This window comes from Etheostoma cragini, chromosome 5 (genome assembly GCF_013103735.1).
Source record: "Etheostoma cragini isolate CJK2018 chromosome 5, CSU_Ecrag_1.0, whole genome shotgun sequence".
In the NCBI taxonomy this organism is placed as follows: Eukaryota; Metazoa; Chordata; class Actinopteri; order Perciformes; family Percidae; genus Etheostoma; species Etheostoma cragini.
Window position 1 is genome coordinate 19,742,451 of NC_048411.1, and position 21,669 is coordinate 19,764,119.

General features: G+C 39.4%; 1 protein-coding gene and 1 long non-coding RNA gene across 3 annotated transcripts in view; one reads left to right on the forward strand and one right to left on the reverse strand.

Annotated features, from left to right (window-relative positions):
* The window catches only part of commd10 (COMM domain containing 10), a 60,928-nt gene that overhangs the window by 12,461 nt on the left and 26,798 nt on the right, over positions 1-21,669 (reverse strand). The window lies entirely within an intron of this gene.
* The window catches only part of LOC117945152, a 22,542-nt gene continuing 1,869 nt past the window's right edge, over positions 997-21,669 (forward strand). Inside the window, exons 1-2 of the long non-coding RNA XR_004656745.1 lie at positions 997-1,008; positions 3,638-3,640. This is a non-coding gene — a long non-coding RNA (uncharacterized LOC117945152). The remainder of the gene's footprint in view (positions 1,009-3,637; positions 3,641-21,669) is intronic.

Here is a 21,669-nt window from a genome sequence, read left to right on the forward strand (position 1 = left end):
CCTTTGTATTTTTTCTAAAACTTCCACTGTGCACTCACATGTTTTTTCAGGTGCCAAACTACTGGGGAGGTTTATGTCATTTTATTTTAAATGTTTTTATAATGGTGTGCCATTCTTATGTTTGTGTTCTGTAGGCAATTGTACGGAAGGATATTAAATCTCTATTTGCTTTTCTATGTTCTCCAGCAGTTACTGTACTTTGGCACATTTACTTGTTGGTTTACCCACGTATTCTTAACCTTTCATGATTCCATTTATTTTACTTGTGACTTCCTACAGTTTGATACAACTGACAAAACAATCTCACTTCAAGGTCCGATCAACCCAATCGCACCATAGAAAATATAGACAAAAGCCCTAGAAGAGCAAAATGGAGCTTGAAGTGAGATTGTTTTTGTCAATACCTATACTGCAACCCCAGAAAAACAGGAATCAGCGTGCTGCATTTAACTGTAAAGTGCATGTGAAGAGAGACGTAGTAAAAGCCAGTTTTCCAATCAAGAGAAAGTGACTCTTACTACAAAAAGTGACCTTTTGTGAAAGCTCTAGGCAGTAAAGAAACTGTATTTTCTGTGAATGGCATAATTGTGAGCCTAAAACCCTTGAATCGAACTCAATTTTACTGTAGCTGATTAACTTGTCACATCACAATTACAGTATGCTTGGTTGGTTGGTTGGTTTAGATGATACAATGTACAACTAAACAATAACATGAGACAACCTGAACATTTTCAATAGCCTTGTTTTTTTTGTTAATCAACTATATCAGTCCACAATATCCAGCTGATCTTACTCACTTTTTCACTTTTTTGGATTTATTCAGCAAACACCGCAGCCAGTAGCATTACACAACTGTAAGTCAATATCAAAAAGAAAAATCATTAGTTTAGAAAACAACCATGTTTAATCTTCCCATGACCCTTTGAGCCCAGAGCCGTTTAAAACAACAGCCTGTAGGAGCCACATATGCACTGTGCATTGATGCTGAAAGGGAGGCACCATCAACTGGTATCCACATTCACAGAAGTGCCCTGTAGCCAACGCACAGTGACAGTCCTGGACCTCAAAACGTCAGCCATTCACTAAAAAAGCCTGTCGACTACAACAAATAAGAGCTGTCAAACCCAAACACTGGAAAGTGTCAATCAGCACTGTTATTTATAACAAAAATGAGCACAAGCAGATATGTGCACACACATGCAGGCCCTCACAAACACACACAGACAAAGTCTTATTCTCCCAAATATATTATACATTGAGAAGTTGTTTTTCAAACCTGTTAAGATTTATAAAATAAAAGAGATGGCATGATCAAAAACCCTTCCTGTACAACAAGGGGCTTCCCAAGTACATGTGAAGGAGCCAACATGTCACTCAGTCATTTGGAGAAACCACCTGGAATGAACAGTCCTACATTCAAACAATATTTTATTTCTCTTAACTCTGCTTCCTTTACTAAGGGGCCTTTTGACAACACTCTCATTCTGAATCTAATATGATCTAAACACTGAAAACCATAGGGAGTAAATAATAGCATAGCTGCAGTGGAGTGTATATTGTTAGTTACGCAAGGGGAGAGGGTGGGAACTTTGACAACAATCAAAAGAAAAACAAGGCAGGCAAAACAATAAACAAACTGGGCTTTTGCTTTGTTTTGTCGGGAGACAGAGGAGGCAGTTGGTTCCAGAACTGACAGAATGAATTCCTAAAATCACACCGGGACACACAAATCCCTAACCATCTCTCTCTCACACACACACACACACACACACACACACACACACACACGGGCATGTGTAACACACAAGAATACTTGGTACAAAGGCCCACACACCCTACCCCAACAATATATACACACAAACGTTAGGGTAAGCAACACACTAGGCATGCACAATATTGAAAAAATTGACATTGCGATATTTTTTCCACCTGCAAAATACGGTATGTTGCGATATATAAAAAGTAATTTTTAAAAGATGACATAAATAGCTCTATTTAGAAATAATAAATCATCCTCAACCACTGCTGTGATGTTGTAGGGGAGTGCATCTACATTGAAGTTAAAAGTGAAAAAGGATATTTTCTAATGTGAACCACTATTTGTTGAACATTAATGTTTTACAAACACCAAAGCAAGTAAGCGCTGTGACTAACGTTATTCTTCTGAAGTAATTTTGGAGAGGGAAATTAGGGAGAAGGCTAAAGTGTATGACTGCGGTTGTGGTCGACTAGCGGGCCCAGCTCGTTAGTGTGATAAGTTGATCAGACCTGCATGTCACGCAAACTAGCAACAAACTATGTGTATCCAAGAACAATTAGTGTATAGTATATATAATATATAGTGTATAGTGGAAATGACGTTAGATCAGACACAGATTCCTGTAGTAGATTAGTGTTACGTTTCCAGCGTCGCGGCTACGGACCCCTCATTTCTTTAGGCTAACTATATTAGCTTTAGACTGGCTGGAAGCAGCTTTCTGCAGAGGAAAATGGCTGGGAGACATTGTGATTATGTTGCATTAATCAGGTGATTTAGTTTGTATTTGCAACAAAAATAAAACACTGACCACTTCACTGACTACCCATTGAATGTGCATCACTATCATCACTGTGTCAGTGGCAGCTGCTGCCTACGGTACTTTTCAACACACGGAGAGCCTCAGTTCCCATAACAATAAACCCCGTCGGACTAACGTCCCATACACACGCTGCCCACATGGCTTCCTGTCTTAAAGGGGAAGGGTCGGATGGTAATAATCATGTAAAAGGAGAAAGGTGGAAGTTTACTTTTCTATCAAGAAATGACGTGATGTGAATAACGGCCATGAGCACTTCGTGATGTTGATGTTAAAACACAATATTGTTCAGCCCTACAACACACACACATAAAGTAAAGAGAATGCACACATATATATTTACATATACACACACACACACACACACACACAGCGTCTATGTCTCTTCCTGTTGAAGTGATTCCGTCTCCCTGTCTCTCATCTAGTCTCCATCTCTCATTGACATCACCCTCTCTTGATTTATTCCTTTTCTTTATCTCTGTAACTTCGCCTCAGCCCCTGTCTCCCCTTGCATTAAGTGACGCCTTGTCATAAACAGCCCATCAGTACGCTGTCCATCCGTAACCCGGCTGTGGACTGACATTTATTAAGAGTCAGCTTTGCCTGCAGTCTCCCTGCCTCTCTCAGCATCCCCACATGAATACAGAGAACCAATTAGAGGAGGAACAGGGCATATGTCTACATGCTGGGAGAGGATAGGCCACAAACACAAACACCTAAATAGACACGGCAGACAGATGGAGGGATGTGTTGAGGGAAAAGAGAGGGTATGAGTATATCTGAACTACTGAAAAGAAGATCTTTTAAAAGGAACACTTATAAATTAACAGTGAAAAGATATTGAAATCATAGAACTAGAAACACTACTGTGCTAAATCTGTGCTGTAACAAAGGCAGAAGACGATAAGCGTGTTATAAATAAAAGATATAACAAACTTGCTTAAAAACACAGCACCTTTGATCAAGGTATTAAACTCACTGGGACACCCTACATAGCCAAATGGTCCAGCAAAATTCTCAATTAACAATGGCGAGGCTTGCTTGACATTTATAAGCAGCAGTAGGTAGCTTCCGGGGCTAAACAAATAACATCCTTGCTGGTGGGCTAAAAAAGGACGATGGCTATTTTGCCTATTGGTTTTGTCTCGCACGGATGAAGTCACCTGTGTCCTGTCTATGCAGTTTGAGTGTGTGTGCATGTTCATTATTTGGTTGTGTGTGTGGGTATTGTTCATCCACCTCCGCAATTAGAATCCACCACATCCTGTGTTGTGGTTGGGGACAATGGGAACATAACTAGGCTTCCACCAGAGCGTACTGCTCCCACGTCCGCCTCTTGAATCTTCACATGCTATGCAGCAAGACCCAGCACAACACGAACATGAGTGAAACATTGATGATGATGATGTGAGGGATGCATTCCTATATTAATCACTAAAAGGAGGCAGAAAGAAGTGATTTTGGCCTTTCATACACAAGTCTCTATTTTCAGGAAAGTTCCATGTTGACTTAAGACAGAACTGTTATTAATAATTTTAATAATATTGCCCTTGACAAGCAAGGACTTTCTAGCATTTTTACAAAAGAAACAGGGGTCATGTACCCTGCAAAAGTGTCGCCTTCAGAGTCCTATCTTACGCTTCAAAAATGTTTCCATGATCAATGCACAGCAACTGCTTCCTGCTCTCATGAAGAGTTGCATGCTACGTGATACATACAAATTTGTTATGTTGTGCTTGTCTTTATTGGCAATTTGACTGCTTTTATTCACACATGTATTATGTAGAAATGACTAAATCACTCAATCAGCTCTACATTGCTATGGAGAAAGGACTCTGGGTTTGTGGTAGCAACCGGACATACACAAAAATATATGATCAATAATATTTATTAAAAAGCCCTACACACCCATAGTCCACCCACATAGGTGTTTTCATTTACTGTATGTTGTCTGATCTTCTCAAGATTGTGTACAAACTGTGCTTGATTGACAGCTTACTCGTGCTCCTGTTAGTTTTGATGTACAGTAACTGCGGCGGGACAATTTACACAGCTATCATAGTTTTTGCTTTATAGACTTTGGTGACATCTTCCCAGCACAGTTTCACACAACTTCAACCTGACTAGGTCTGAATAGGACTGAAGATGTATGAGTAATTAAAAACACCTGTGTGGGTGGACTATGAGGGTGCGCAGAACCTTTTACACTAACACTAACCCCCAATTTCCACAGGATGCGGAATGGCTGCGGATCCGCTCCAGAACAACGTTGGAGTAATTTGGTTTTCCATTAACGTCAATGTGTGTATTTCCAAAGACCGCGGAACGGCTGCGTCCCAGTTTCGGCGATTTGCAGCCCTCTGGCGCAGATCTGGCGCTTCTATTTTTTACGGACACCGGAGATCTCCGCAGCAATTCATCACACGGCAGATTGTGCGGGACACAAGGTTGATTACAGAAACAAAATGAAAAAGTCTGGTTAATTTTCTAAATAAAATAGACTGTGCTCACGGCAGATCACATCACTATCAGCACTACACCTTGAAAACACAGCACAGAGGTGTTTCCTCTCTGTTCCTGTGGATGGAAACAAGCTGTTGTTTTTGTGGTTCTATTCTTCATGAATTTGCGGGAGAAAACATTTTGTAATGTATATAAAAGACTTCTTTCACACAGTTTGACTTGCAATAGCAGCAAAAAAACATACTGTATGTGTAACTAATAACATGAATGATGGCTTCATTCAATTTAAGCAAAACATAAGGGCCCATGTCATATGAAAATGTCTGCTGTAAAAAGGCATACGGATTATAAAGCATGATGAAAGTAGACGGTATGAGGAAAATATTTAATTGGAATTTTGTTTTACTTACAGTGTATTGCAATATGATTTGCGATATTGGAGGGAATGATGATGATTTTTGTATCGTTATTCTCATGAGCATTGGAAAATTTAAAAAAATGAGTTTTTATTTTTGCAAGGGTCTGTACGAAAAATAGATGAATTAATTGTGAAGCCCTAGATGAAAGTGGATAGATGAGGACACAGAGACAAAGAGGGAAAGACAGACAGACATACAGGCAGGGACAGTGGTGCTGAGTCCGAGAGAACAGAGTGGCCTCTGCTGCGGGTCATTTGTCAGGTCATTAGGTTCCCCAGTTAATGAAATAAAAGAATAATAAAGAATCTCTCTATAGTGTTCAACACAGAGAGTGGTTGTATCCATGTGGAGTGTCCTCTTTCACCCACCACTTCCCACCATATACACATGAATACACCCTCCCCCCACCCACCCACTCACCCACCCACTCACACACACGCTTTCTCTCTGTGTCTGTCTTTCTCTTGTACACACACATACACACAGCTGACAGTCTCTAGGTGGGCAAGGGTGGGATTTTCACACGCCTCGTTCCCCAGAGCTCTTTCAGTACAGTACGCAGCATGGCAGCAGGACATACACACAAAGCCTGGGATTGTCTGCACCCAGTGGGCGACTTGCTGAACTAGAACGACAGAAACACATTGAAGCATGGATGCAAACACAAGCTTACTACTGACATGCCTGAACACGTGCGTGTGTGTGTGCGCGCAAACACGCAAACACACACACACACACACACACACACACACACACACACATACATACACACACACACACACACACACACACACACACACACACACTGCATTCATAGACTTATTTCTGAGAAGCAAAGGCCAACAGAGCTAACTCTTTTTTGAAGCCCACAATCACAACATGGATGAAAAGTCACTATCTGACACAAAGTCAGAAAAACTAAATTACTATGATTACAAGAGACTAAATAACTTATCTACAGTAAACTAAGAATCTCACTCTCATTAAGCTGAGGCACATAACAATGCTCTATGGAATGATTTGACTCAATACATTTTCAGATGCATTCCTGTATAAATGTATTATTTTGTTAAATGTACTCTGATGCAAGTTTAGCTGTTTCACATTAATGGACCTCATGCGGTGTCATAAAGGGATTTTTTAGCCATTGTAAGGCCCAGGGACTTTACATAAAATAAACATTTGAATTCCACTTACTGTTCTCTTAATAAAATATTCTGTCTGCTTATTTAAAATCTAGCATGGCTTTCTCTCTTTTAAACATGGATTGTTTTAGTATTGATAGCAATGTGCTGAAAGTAACGTAGACAATGCATAAATAGTCCAGAGAGGCATATACGTTACAGTTATTCTTTAGTTATTTTAAGTCAGTTTTTTTTCTGCTATGTGCTGTATTTTTTAGCACTTTAGGTGTTTGATTTGTGCAGCATGTTGTAAGGCTTCTTATTTCTTTTATTCAAACTAAGTATGTCCAAGGTTTCTCTCTTTCTCATTATCTCCCTGTCTTCCTCTTTTCTCTTGCAAGTCCTCTGTCAGTAACACCAGTCAAAAACAAATAGCCTTAGTCAAGTATGTTCTCTTCTGCCCTCAGCTCTGTAACAAACTACACACTTTTCCATTAAGGGTTGAAGACAGTGGTTTGCTTTTAAAGCTCTAACTGGAAGCAAAGACAAACTGTGAAAACAGTAATGAAAAACACATTGAATGATCGTGATTACCAATCAGAAAGTACAAGAGTCAAATCAAATACATCTCCAAAGGAAATTAATAACAACAAAACTGTATTCACCAAAGTAAAGCCTAGTTGTCAAATAGTCATGCAACTAATAAACACACTGGTGAAAGGTCAACATTAAGTTATCAAAGGAAGTATAACAGAGCTATTAATCTAGGAAACACACACAAAGAGTCCACACAAGTAAAAGTAGGCTTTCTTGGATTCTTCATTAACTAGCCCAAAGTTAATACTAGTCACTCTGCTGAGACGCCAAAAGATTCCCTAATTAAAGTTGCAAAATAGCATGAATGACCTACAAACAGGTGTGTTTTTAAATAGGTCAAATTATTGAGGTGATGAAATACAACTGAATAAAAAGTAAGTAACTAACTGAATCAGTGTTAAAAACACCAAAGCTGCAATCCAACACTGGATCTTATGATGGCAGATTATCACCATCATGAAGTTGAAGTGAAGTTATGACACAACAATTATCATTGTTGTGTCATAACTTCACTGGAAAGCAAAGGTACCCATGAATAGACTTTTAGCATTTCATTAAATAACTCAAAGTTTTAGGTTGTGGTTATGTGGACTTGACACCAAGATAATGCACGTGCTAGACATTTGTTTGCTATTGTAGTGACAAGGCTATATGGGTTTCCACTGGTCTCCATTTAAAAGGCATACTTAACAAACCACCAAAGTCAGAAGAAAAATCATTCTCATTGCTAGCACACTTTTGGCTTTTGACTATATTGTTAGTCAGGGTGTGTGTCAACCTACAATTTGGGATAAATGTGGCTCACATCTTGCAGGGTACGTGCATTTGTGGTGCTTCAGAGACAGCATGCTAACATCTGTGCACGTCAGTAGCCTCTGTGAGCTAACTGACGATGACTGGGACTACCGCACAACCGCCACATCCTTCATGCTAGCCTCTTGCTGCTTAGCAGCCCCAACTTTAATGAGAAACACTTCCATGCAAACATGAAGCACAAAAACATGCACGCACACAGCCATTTTTATGGGTTTAAGGCAATGGAGTGCTTTGTGTGGTGCCAGTGACACTTCAGAACTTCTATGACGAATGTATATGACCAATTCTTCTCCTCCCTTTCTGTGCCGTGCTCCCTTAAACTTCTCTCTAGTGAGGTAGAGCCACATTATTATTCAACCACATGGGAATCTCTTCCTCTCCTTCAGAGGGAAATATGACAGCTCCTCAACCCCTCCCTTCTCCCTACTGTATTCAGTGTTGAATAGAAACTTGGTCTGGTTCTGATCAACCTCCTAGTCGGCACGTCTGCAATGCGTCATCTGCCATATGCTGCGGTTACTGTTTTTTTCATGGCCTTACAGTCTATAAGCCTAAACCAATATAAGAAGAAATAAGTGCTTCTCTTATTGATTTGATGCATTGCCATTGCTTCCTGTCAATATGTAATTCTGGTGCCTGGATACTGATTAAAGAAATCAATCATTAAAGCTTTCTCTCATGGGTGTTTTACAAAAAACACAAGTATATCAGTTTAGGTTGGCAGATGTTTTGCTTGGTCATTTGTTTGTGTAAACTGGGGGACTTTCTACACCTTTTAAACGACACAGCAATACTTACTGATGTTTGACATGCGTGTGTGACACATGCACACACACACATACACACACACACACAATATATAAATATATATATATATATAAAATGTATCATATACATATATATATAGAAAATACATCTTCATTATGCATTTTCTACTGGAGCACATTTTATTCGGTATCTGACACATACAATATACTAAAGCAAAACTGGCCTTTTGAACCCAGATGCATGACTCATAACTTCTTATTATAAAAGGAAATACATGCAGGGGTCTTTTTGAATTCCTGATCACACACTGTGTGCAGTTAAACTTTGCCTACGTCAAAGCAGTCCCCCAACCACTTAAATTTGCCAATCTTAATCTGACAAACTGGTGCGGTTCATAAGTATTTCATTGATGTACGAACTTGAACACTTGTAGCAAAAGCCTCCAGAGAGTCTTTAAACCCAAGCACACCCTTAAAGACCCATCTGAGACAAGTCTTAGACATCTTTTCATCATCATAAGAGGAATCCTAAGGTTTCAGCCCCTGTGGTGAATTTTGTGTAATGTGAACAACAGAGTGTAATTTGTTTTGATACACCTCCCTCCTACATCCTTCCAAACCATACACTTATATTTCAAATTTTTTCACTTACCCCTCAATTGTTTCATCCAAAACAATTCACAGCTCTTAAGTTCCTACCAGTGTATTTCACTCGTTCATGCTGTTTTCGTACTGTGCTGCTTGTAGATGTGGAATGGGATTCACAAAGAGATGTACACTGATGGGAAGTTGCTCTAGATAAGAAAGTCACCTTAATGCCAGTTTAACATGAGTGTATCTTCCAGCATCAGGTAATCTAGTCTAAGGTAAGGATGATGACTGCAGATTAGGTTGTTTGCACATGACCTCCTTTTTCAACAGTTACTCAACAAAGTGACACACAAATGACAAACCAGAGTATATGAACATAGTACACAACATTAAATAATGGAAGAAAAGACAAAGACGGAGCGAGGACTGGAAAAGAAACAAGAGCTGGGAGAATAAATTGAGAGAAAGGGACAAAGAAAGAAGCCTAAAGATGAGCAACCGAGAGAAGTTAATCCATTTCATAGTCACCCACCACATCATCCTTCATATGTGGTCTGTGGGAGTGGCAGGGGCTGGGCTGGCCTAGATACATGCAAATGAATAAAGCCATAATATCCTTTGATACAAGTCTTTGAAAACATGGTTAGCTCCAAGCAGCATCTGTTCCTAATTTTAATCTGGTTAGGGTGTTTCTCTAATTCCAGGCAAGTATTATAATCATCAGCAGGCGTTGTGGATAGCCGGATGTGACATGATCAATGGGATGCACTAATTTAGTGGAAAATAATGTCAATAATACCTGTTCAATTCAATTTCTCAGTGTACATATTTAACTCGTTCAGAGAGTTTAAGATGCTGCACCTGGGAACAGAATACACAATAATGAACACAATAGTGTTGATAAATAACAAAGCAGCTGACTTGGGTGTACATCTTAGAGAGCAGGGGTTTGATTCTTGGCTCTTTATCTCCCACAAACAGTCCTATGTGACCTATTTAGCCCAAACAACACCCAGCATCTGAAATCGACCAGACCTCAAAGTGTGTGAAGGCTCTCCCCGTGCTCGTCATTACGATGTTTGTTTATCTACTGCTCACTGCCTCAGAGGAACACCCAGCCTTGTTAAGGAGGGAGCAGAAAGCTTTAAAAGTGGAAATAAGGCATACATTTCAGTCCAGTCCCAGGACGAAGCACGGTACCAAGCTATTTCCATAATGGTAGCTTAACGGAAGCTCGCCGGCTGAGCGAGGGGCACATCGCCCTCATTAAGGCACTCGCTCAGGAACAGATTAGCGCTTCATTAACATACAGAGAGAAGCGGGGGAAATTACCACTCTCCATTTCACAGTCTAAAAGGCAGGCAAAGACCAGAGTTAGAGATGAGTGGTGGGGAAAAGATGGACTCAATTTGGGAAAAGATAAAAATCGATGTACGGTATAAAATTAGTTATTAAGGCATCCTGAATGTCTCTGACCAAGAATGTGCAAGACAGAGTTACCTAGCTAGCTGTCTATACCCATATTTATATCAGTCTTCAGTCAATTTCTCTTTCATTCTCCCTTCTTTCACCAGCTCTGTCACCCTCCTACCTTTCTACTGACCCTTGTTTCTGGGAAAGAGGCCTAGCTGGGCTTTATTCTGTTGGTTTAAAGAGAAAAAGAGGGGTTGGCCCGACCTATACTGGTCCTTTATTTCTAATACCATAAATCCCTTTACCACTCGCATCAACAAAGCCAGACTTCATAATTAGCCTGATGCTAGAGGGTAGGAGACTCAGTGGGACAGTGAGGAACAATGAGCTGACTTTGAATAAGTCAACCTGCTGGCAGGGCAGGTTATACTAAAGTTATAAATCCCACAGTTTATTCATACTAAGCTCATTAAACTACACCAAGAATGCGCTTCAGTGGATGATTTAATTTTTATTTAACTTGGAAACAAGTTATAGCTAAAATGTGGTAGCTGCAAGCCCTCTGTCCATTCAAATTTAAAAGTCAACGATCAAGGGGCAAGTTCTGCAGAAAAGATTAATTAGCCCTTTTGCAGCCGCGAATGACTTTAAAAAAAAAAAAGGACCAAAGTGGTTAAACAAAGCCTCTGAGAAAAACTGTGATTAGGGATTCTCAAGCCAATTCTCCAAATGTGTGTGGACACTGGGTGCAACAAATTCCTGCACCATTAGCCCGCCCTTTACTTTTCTATGTCCTAATCTTTAAGTCAAAAATTCCATAGCGTTTTTAACCTTTAGATTTATTGGGCCTAATTAGAGAAAATATCTGTCAAGGCAGAAATATCCTGACTTTCACTGGACATATGTGTCTAATTAGGAAAGCTACCTGCAACAGGACATTTAAAACTTCTATCTTAGTCTTGTTACTATTACACACACACTTTAGTCTAAATGTTTTTGACCCTCACTAAATATTTGAACCTTTCTTAAATGTGTAATTGGGGAGAGCCCTGCCGTCACACTCTGCCCCATTAACATTTAGGGGATTTTACTCTAACTCCTTCTACGTATACCTGTATCCTTCATGGTTTTAATGCAAACTGTAACACAGAAATTAAACTATTTTGACCTTTGATTATATTTAATTAGTGAAACAATATGCCATTGCAATCTGACAAATGACAGAAACCTACACATTAGCTCCCTTTGTCTCTTCTGGGCTCCCCTGCTGTTATTAAACATAGCTCTCACCTACTCAATACATTGTCCTTTTTCCCCTCTGTATGCTACTGACACTTTGTCTTTTTTCTTCCTGGGCTCTTGGGGGGAAACTGATTATCTAAAGGTTGGCAGGGTTATTATTACCTCCACACTGTGAGCTGACTTTGGTCAGGAGGCACTCAGACTGAACAATGTGCTCTGGGCTAATGAGCTGTACTTCATTCTACGTAGAAAAGAATAAGAGTCATACCTCTGTGAACTCAATCTTACTAAAGCCACATTAACCTTACAGGAGAGTGATTTTACACTGGAGCATCTCACAATTTCACCTTTTTTCCACCCAAAAATGTATCCCTTGACACAGGTTTAACTTCACCCCTAAACTAAGAGGAATCCAACATAAGACAAAAGTGTAGAGGTAAGGTTACTGCTTTACTGGACTGAGATCTGTGTTACAAGATCTGTGCTTCTTGCCAATATTGTTACAGCACCATCAAGTTTCCCTAAGCTGTTATTCTGCTTATGTCCCTCAAAAAAATGCCATCAACTTTGAAATTATCAAAAATGATCCACTGAGAAAAAGTAAGATTTCTTTCCATAACTTTGCAATAATTATATAAAATGTAAATTAATTAAATTGTCACCAATTTTTCAATTCATTGATTTAAAATGTTGGTTTAAGTATTAAAAACAAAATTAATTAAATTTTGTACAATTTGTTAAAAAAGTTAAGCAGATTTGAGAGGTAACCACTTGTCTAGCCAGTGAGATTTCAGAGTTGACTTAAATTAAATGACTACTCAGACAACAAAATGGTCAAATGGACATAGAGAGTCACAAACTACTACAACACTTCTGGTGCAAGGTGACACTTTGTTACTCCATGTGATTGATGTATATATACTTAATTTAACAACTAGAAGAGCGTGGTAACTTACATTGCTATACTTAAAATGTATAATATGCTTTTAAAAGTAACTTTTTCTACTTGGAGTGAACAGAGACAGGACCATTACTGGCAGTGGGAACACTAAATTACAGCATAATGAGCTCAGTCTGTGCTGTAAGGTTCAGTCACATGTGAAACAATCACCTCTTATTAGCCCGCGGTATATCTCAGGTGTCGGAGTCAGCCACCGAGCTGTAAATTGAAGTGAAAGCAAGGAATCACGCTGACTTGTAACCTTGGGTGTAATATTAAAAGGAACAGTTGGACATTTTGGGGAACTACACTTTGGTTTAAGAGGGAGTTAAGCAGTGACCAAATCCTTTCTTATCCATCCGCCCAGCAGCATCTCCACCGGTTGCCTAGCAGCCTCACAATGACAACAAGATTCCAGGGAACCACAAACTTCTTTACCTTTCTGTTTGTTGGTTTTGGGGATTTTGAACTGTTAAAGATACGGCTGTGTGATAATTCAACATTGTCATTTAATGCCTTTTAGTCACATAGCATCCTTATCCAATGTAAATTTTCTAATTTAAAACTAATTATTGAATGTTTTTTAAAATGTGTAAAGAGTTTTGTCTGATTTAATGTATCAAGGAGAAAACACATTAAACATTAACTTGACAGAGAAAACTGGTATAACAGGGGCCATTAAGTAGCTGTTCTGGAGTTTTCAACCGTATCACACCATCTTCCTCAACAGACGGTGTTAATGCATTTGTAGTGAAATTGAATTCAACAAATTCTGATGAGACGCCCTTAAAGTGCTCATAAAAACGGTCATTTGTACATCTACATTTGTAAGAACAGATACTCAATGTGATGAGATTGCTTTGTCCACTATTTCCAGGGTCAATATTTGAAATTGATATTCTTATTCATTTAGTGAAAATGTTTATTAACCATCTTACCCAAGCTTTAACACAATTTTCATAATTCAGACCAACTTCCATTTAGAACAGAAGTCACATTTTTGTCATGGCAATAGACATAATATCTGGATCCTATAAAGCAATGCATTCCTGAAATAAAATCCAACCATGGAAAATAACATCACAGACCTAACTCATCCCAACGCGGTAGCCTAGATTCTTTTCCTCTCTTTCAACATCTCACAGAGTGGGAAAAAAAACTGATATGAAAGCTTTGATTGTACTTCATCCTTGAAGTGTGAAAAAGTAAACAAAGCCAACGCAAAGAGAGAGAAAAAAGAGGTGGAAAAGAAGCTTCAGGTGTCATCCAAATTCCACAACTATCCTTTAGTCTTTCACGACCAAATCAAAACATACCCAGTGTCTCTCATTTTCATTGTCAACCCGTTAACTGCCTCCCCCCCTGCCCGGGCTCCTCCATCCATCCATCAACCAATGTTTTTCTAACCTGAAAACTCGCACGCACACACTAGCCTATCCATCTCATGCTGCGTCCACATCCACAACACACAAATACTACACACGCCTGCTCGCTCACACACTCATACATGTTCATATACTAACACCCGCACCAACAGCCAGACAGGCACACATCATCACCACCTTTAACCTTTCCTGTCTCTGCACTGAAGTTGTGATAGCCTTAGACATGTGAGAGACTGTAGAAGCGTAGCCTCTGCCGAGCTTCCTGAAACGCTAGAGTTGTTTTTAAACCACGCTTTCTCTATCTCAGGTCAAAATGCTTTTTTTTTTTTAAAGGAAGCTCATCATCTCACAAACTTTGGAAAGGGCCGTGAAAGGTTTTCCAATGTTTCAAAATCGAGGGTGCGTGCTGTCTCTCTCAAAAATGGATGACTTCTGGCGATTTAAGTGCCTCACTGAAAGTACAATTCCAAGCTGAACTTTGCCATTTACCTGGAGGGGTACATTAAGGTGCCATCTATCTTTAAAAGTTATAGTGGTACCTGTGTTAATAATAAACTCAAGCCCATGTTACAGGTACGCAAACCAAATCCCCAGTCTAATAGCCACAGACTGCTAGTTTGGGATATTCAAAATAACTTTGAGAGTTGAGTATGGGAAACACAGCTGCTGGAAAGACTAAAACATGCCTTGAGATAGAATTAACTAAGTTAAGATGAACCCTTAAAAAGGTGGTGGGTGTGTGTGGGAGGGGGGTGGGGGTAACTGTCTCCCTTTGAGGGCTTCTGCTGTGACTAAAAGGATTTTGGAGTTGATTTTGACGTAATGGCAGAGAGAAAACCTTGTTGGGAGCCATTGCCAAAAGGCAGAGGATTTTTTATTTTTTTTATCCCTACCCCACCTTCCTCCCTTCTTGTTCTCACTACCCTATCTCTTCATTCTGCTCTCCACACCAATGTGTCTTTTTTAGAGGCTACAAAGCCTGGGTGTCTTATCGAGGCTTCCCAGGTCTACAGGCAAGGCTGAGGAGAAGCTACTGTCAGCCCCACTCTCTGCTATCAGCCCTGTGGCAGTCACAATGAGGCTGACATGCATCCTCAAGCAAGCACATTTGCAAGGATACACACATGGAAGCAAATGCGCTTCACACACACACACACACACACACACACACACACACACACACACACACACACACACACACACACAAACACACACACACACACACACACAGAGTGCGTCTCATTATTTTTGTGGGGACCTGCCATTGACAGTGCATGTTAAAATGCATTCCTTAGCCCCTTACCCTAACCTTTACCATCACAACTGAATGCCTAACCTTAACCCTTTCCCTCACCCTTAACATAACCTGATTCTAACTCTAATCCTAAAACCAAGTCTTAACCCTCAAACAGCCCCTTAAAGTAATGGGGTCCAGCATTTTGGCCCCACAAAGCTGTTGGGACCCCACAAGTATACTAGACTCCCGTTATTTTGGATCCCATGAATGCAGTTAAATGAGAACACACACACACACACACACACACACACAGGCTTATCAACCCCAAACAAAAGTCTGGTTTAGACCAGTCACTTTCCTTTCCGTTATGGCTTCAGCAGTAAAAAATGCGCTTAATAGACATAATTGTAAAAATGTTTTATGAAAACTGTCAAGAGGAACCAGACCAGTAAATAGAGACTGGGTGAAGCTGACAACAAGCTGACAGCTTATTCAAATAAGATGCAGAGAACATCTTAATCCTATCCAGTCAGTGAAAGACAATGCATATGAAGTTATTATTGCCAAAGTGATTTTAAGGCATAATTGATGAAAGCATTGAGGTTGGCTTTCTGCTATTCTCTCTTAAAAAAAATAAAAACATTAACTGGCTAAATGTGCTTTTGTTTTTCACAGCCACAGAAACAACCATAATAACTTAATCTATCACCAACTGTTTCAGAACCATCAATCACCTATTCATTTCCTACGCTTCACTCCTGTCACTTCTTGGCTAACTGCCATGTTTATCACTCTTAAACAAGAATATCCATTGAGAAATTGAGATGGTATTTATTGTTGTTGAGCGGTTAACCTGGAAAGTGCAATAATTCACTTCTTGAGAGAAAGAAATATGTAAAAAAACATTCCCGCAAATCAAATTTATGTAAGATCTTTGAAAGGATAGAGAGAGGGAGAGATAAATCAAGAGAGAGGCAACGTGAAAAAACATGCAGGCTGTTAAGCTCTTTGTCCATTGTTCTCTCAAGCTCTGCAGGTGTGACTGGCAGACAGGCAATCTGAATCACACCCATTGTTTTAAGTGGTGGCCTAGGAATCACACACACACACACACACACACAAACAAACACACACACACATCGCAAACCCAAAAAGAAGTATGGTTGTTGGCATTTTTGTGTCTGTGAAGGGTGTGTGAGTTGGAAGGAGGAAAAGGTGGGTGTGCTAAAGCATGACGGAGAAACACATCTCCGCATATTAAAATTACTACACTCTAAAAATGTACAGGCATGCCAGAAAGATTCGCCAGGGAGAGAGTTTGTCACTAACATCTGATATATAGAGTTTTTAATTTAAGTTAACATTTGTAACGTGTGAAATCTTTAGAGACTCTATAATGCTTTAAGTAATGTTATATGTTATACTTCTCCTCTGGGAAATTTGTATTCTTTATTTGACCCGGCCCAACTAATTATAAACAGCAGGCGGTTGCAGCACAGCACCAAGTGACCACCTTAACTTCCTTGGTCAATGGCAACAACAGGAATATTCCCAGTGTCTAACATGTTGGGTTAGAAGGAAAATAGCAAGCACAGAGAAAATCCATGCAAATGCAGGAGGAACAAGAACGGTTCCAAATAATGTTGTGCATAAGAACATAGAGGGTAAACTTTTGCAAGGCTTTCACACTTTTCCTCCTCTATTTGTTGTTCTTTTGCACTTTATCCATCCCGCACAATCAACAAGCTTTTAAGTCTTCTCTACATGCTTATTTCATACCTTACAGATCACGTTTAAACTGGTAATGTGAAACAGCAGAGACTTTATTTTGTTGGGATTACTTCTCAGAAAAAAAAGACAAAATACTGACTATACGCAAGATGAGAAAAAATTAGCCACGGTGAGTTGGAAGGTGTGACATTTACCTCTGTTAACCTTTGATTTCAGTGGATTTTCTCTCACAGCTGTGGGCAAAGCTAAATCACAGCTCTTTTAGATTACACAACCGGATGGGATGGAAATCACCTGCAAGATGCATTTACTTACAATAGTCTGTGGGGATGTTTGTGTGAAATGGTGTGCAAGAGCACGGATATCTTGAATGTATGGTATGTGTTCAAGAAAGAGTGTGTATAAGTATATGCGTGTTGCTGCTTTGTTGTGTGCATACACAAATGTGTATGATGGGGCCAAAGCCTCTATAACATCGAGGCAGAAGACGCCTTCATAAACAAGTGGGTTCTGACACTTGTACTAGACTTACAACAATGAGGATTATTTCCCTACACCCACCACCACTGGCATGTTCTGGCCTATCAGACAAGCTGTCATATTCAGCATTGTTGCTTCTGTGCTATTGCATAGTAACAAATGGTAAGAATAAATCGGTTTGTGTAGGAGAAGAAAAAATGTCATCCCGCAGTGCATAATCTCCACCATTGGCAATCATTTAAACAGCCAAGCTGGAATCATTTGTATTGAATCTACCGACACGGTTTTTTAATATATCAAATTCAGAGCTGAGTTACTCATCGGCACTGTTAGAAATTTTGAATGGTAGTCCTTCACCATACACATCAAATGTAGAATGCTAATGTTCAAAAGCTGTGCCAGCGGCGACCATCCTTCTTAAAACAATAAGTTTGTTGTCTTTAATGTGACAGTGTTTTATTTGGCTCTCAACGTTACATTATTCAAACTGAAAATGAATGCAACCTTCAAGCTGTTGAACCGCCACCAAGTCCCAGTTGGTAGCAACTTGTACAGTTTTTTAAAGATGGTATAAATGTGGGGATAAATTCAGATCCCTAGGGGGAATGTTGGGACTACCGCTGCGTGTGTATGTGTTATATGCGTTTGTGTGCATGTATATAGTTTGCACATTTGTGTGCAATATGAGAGTGCATGAATGTGTGTGCGTGTGAGTAGCATCATTAGAGGAAGGTCAGTGGGACACTAGCCAAACTACTTCATAAATAATGTAAAACGATACAGGAATTAGACTTTGTAATTATACGTCTCCACGGGACTATGGGTGCAGTTTGCATGCATGTAGGTGTGGGCCTTTTCTGCGTGTGTGTGTTAGTGTGTTTGTAAAATCTCTAATTAGCTCCAGGAGAATACCAGTGGCTATTCAAGTGTTGAATTAGTTAGAGCTGGGGATCAAGACGACAGCGCAGGCCTCAAAATGCCTTGGTTCATTAGAATTTGTGAGTATGTGTGAGTATGAATAAACAAACAACAAAAAGAATATGTGAGAAAAAGAGAGAAAATGGGAAAAAAAGAAGAAATAGAGACAACCTTTCAAAATATGCATGCTCACAGGCTTGCATTGTATTTGTATGAATGAGCACAAGTGAACGGCTCACATTTATAAAGTGTGTCTGGCAGTGAGTGAACGCGAGTGTTGCACTTGTAATCATATTCATCCCTGTCAGCTCGGTCACATTTTAAACCGCCGCTTCCAATCTGTGACTTTTACTCAAACAGCACATGGTATTTGGCCACTACTCTAATGACATTTAGCGTTGACCGATAGGGACTGCATGTCACTCCAATTAGAAGAAACACTCCCCTGTATGGCAAGCTGTTAGACAAACCTCGACTCCTCCCTGCAAATTTGGGGATGAATTATTGAAAAGGGCAGAGCTGAGCACCTTGATGAGGTTGGCACATTTGGCTGGCTGAATGGTCAAACTGACACAGCTTAAGGACAGAAAAGAAAGGCCACTGCTATCTCAGCAGCTCAGAGCGTAGCTGGTTCGGTGGCTTTGTCTGGAGGCTGGGCCTTATCACGCAACCTACTGGGCTTTCACCCAGCTCACCCTGTTTGACAGAAGTTAACATAGTGCAGGTTATAAAATCAGTATTCCAACAACTGCCCTCATGGTAGACATTTACAAATATGAAAGATATTGGTATTTTGAATGCAAAATGGTTGCCCACGCTGGTCCCAGGAGTTCAAGTTCCAGTGCAGGAAAAGCTTCAGGCACGTAACTATATTCTGTGTCTATCACAAAACATTCACATCTTTAAACATAGCAGCCTATTAGAAAAGTTAAACAGCTCCGTAACAAAGTGAAAAGACCACTGATTATTTGGAATGGGTAACAAGAACTGGTACTAATATGGTACCGATACCAGACAGTACCCAAGGTTAGCAACAAGCTAAAGCTGACCAGAGATAAACATTGGTTGTAATTGAGCCGGTCTTAACCTGATCACACATCTACAACTTCAAAAGGTCAGAAATACTAAACATTTTCCATGCCAACACCTCAATACACCATTATTTAGTCTGTGGTTTTACAATACTTGCAATATAATTGAAGTGAATATATTGCATAATTAAAATTGTGGAATTTATATATAGACACATATACATACATATATATGCATGTATACATACATACATACATAGATACCTACATATATTTATATCTACACATATAAATATACTGTATATATACATATATATTGTATATATGCATATACATATATACATATGCATATATACAGTACACAAATATACATATACAGTATATACACATGTACATACATTTATACATACACATAAATACATATATACCTACACATATACTGTGTGTATATATATATATACATACATACATACTCACATATATATATATATATATATATATATATATATAAATATATACAGTATACATATACAGTTATATATAGACAAAGATGTATTTCTTTGTTGTCAATAGCAGACACTAGACAACAAATAGCTCGATATCAAACCATTCTTGAATGTGTTTTTTGTTATATTTTCATAGATATTTTCAGCCACACCGAATGCCATTGGGACATTTACTTAAATGACAAAACCCAGATTATTGAAATCTAATTTACATTTTGTTGTTACATTTCAAAAGCTTTGTACCATTCGCTTGACAGCTGAATGGAAACACAGCTACAGAGCCAGCCAGATAACTACACTATTCTATGCTGTTGCAGTTCCTGAATGTGTGCACCAACCTCTCTCATGTGCGAGGGCGTGTGTTTGAGAAATAAAGTGTGTTAGCTGTCCCCAAGTGTTGATTGAAGCTGCTGATGACAGAACGGTGGCACTGGGTTCTTTTCTGTCCTGCTCCCTAGGCCCCTGACCCACCTAATTGATTTTCAGTGTTTAAAAGACCAAACCATCAAAGATACAACTGACAGTTTGACTGATTTCACTTCTCAGATTCAGCACTCTATTTTATTTATGACAAACAAAGCCTTCTGAAATACACTCTTTTATATATATATATATAATATACAGACGAGAATGTGTGTGTGTGTGTGTGTGTGTGTGTAAGTGCATTCAAAGACAAGTCAGCAAGCACACATTGACACAAAGCAAAGAAAATATATATGACTAAAGGCCCTACATCAGTGTGTGAGAATTTGTTGATGTGTGTGTGTGAGAAAGAAAAAGGAAGACGGACAGTGTGTGTGTTTGCATGCATGTGTGTTCCAGAAAGAGACAGATTGTATTTGTGATCGTGTGTTTGTGCACGTTCAAAGCCTCCATTTCTTGCCTCTGCACAGACTCTGCAGAACTGACAATGCTGAAGTACAATCACTGGAACAAGTTCTGTGGGAGTTTTGCTCCAAACAATACAGAAAAGGGCTCATGCTAGTGATCAAAGTTGTAGAATAACCCAAGGAAACATCACTGCATAATAAAAATAGGATCATGAATTCATGCTAAACTCTGTTGTGCACAAAAATAAATGTCAAACACATAATGGACTCGGAGGCTTAAATGTTAAACTTAAATCATGCAAGCGTTTGACACAAAACCTAAAACAAAATAGCTCTCAGTCGGCTCAAAATGACTTTTCCAGCTCCACAAATAGGTCTTTTTCACATGAAGATGTCAGCTAACGCCTGAAGAAAGAACTGAAACCACAACAAGGAGCTTTTCCTTCTATGCATCCATCTCTTATTCCACAAGCTTTGTTTTTAACTAAATGCTTTTCTTCATCGACATCCAGCTAATCTCTGCCAATCAGCCCTGACTTGCCATTAAGGCTACACCAGATATTGAATTTGGCATTGATGGAGGGGGGGGGGGGGGGGGGGGGG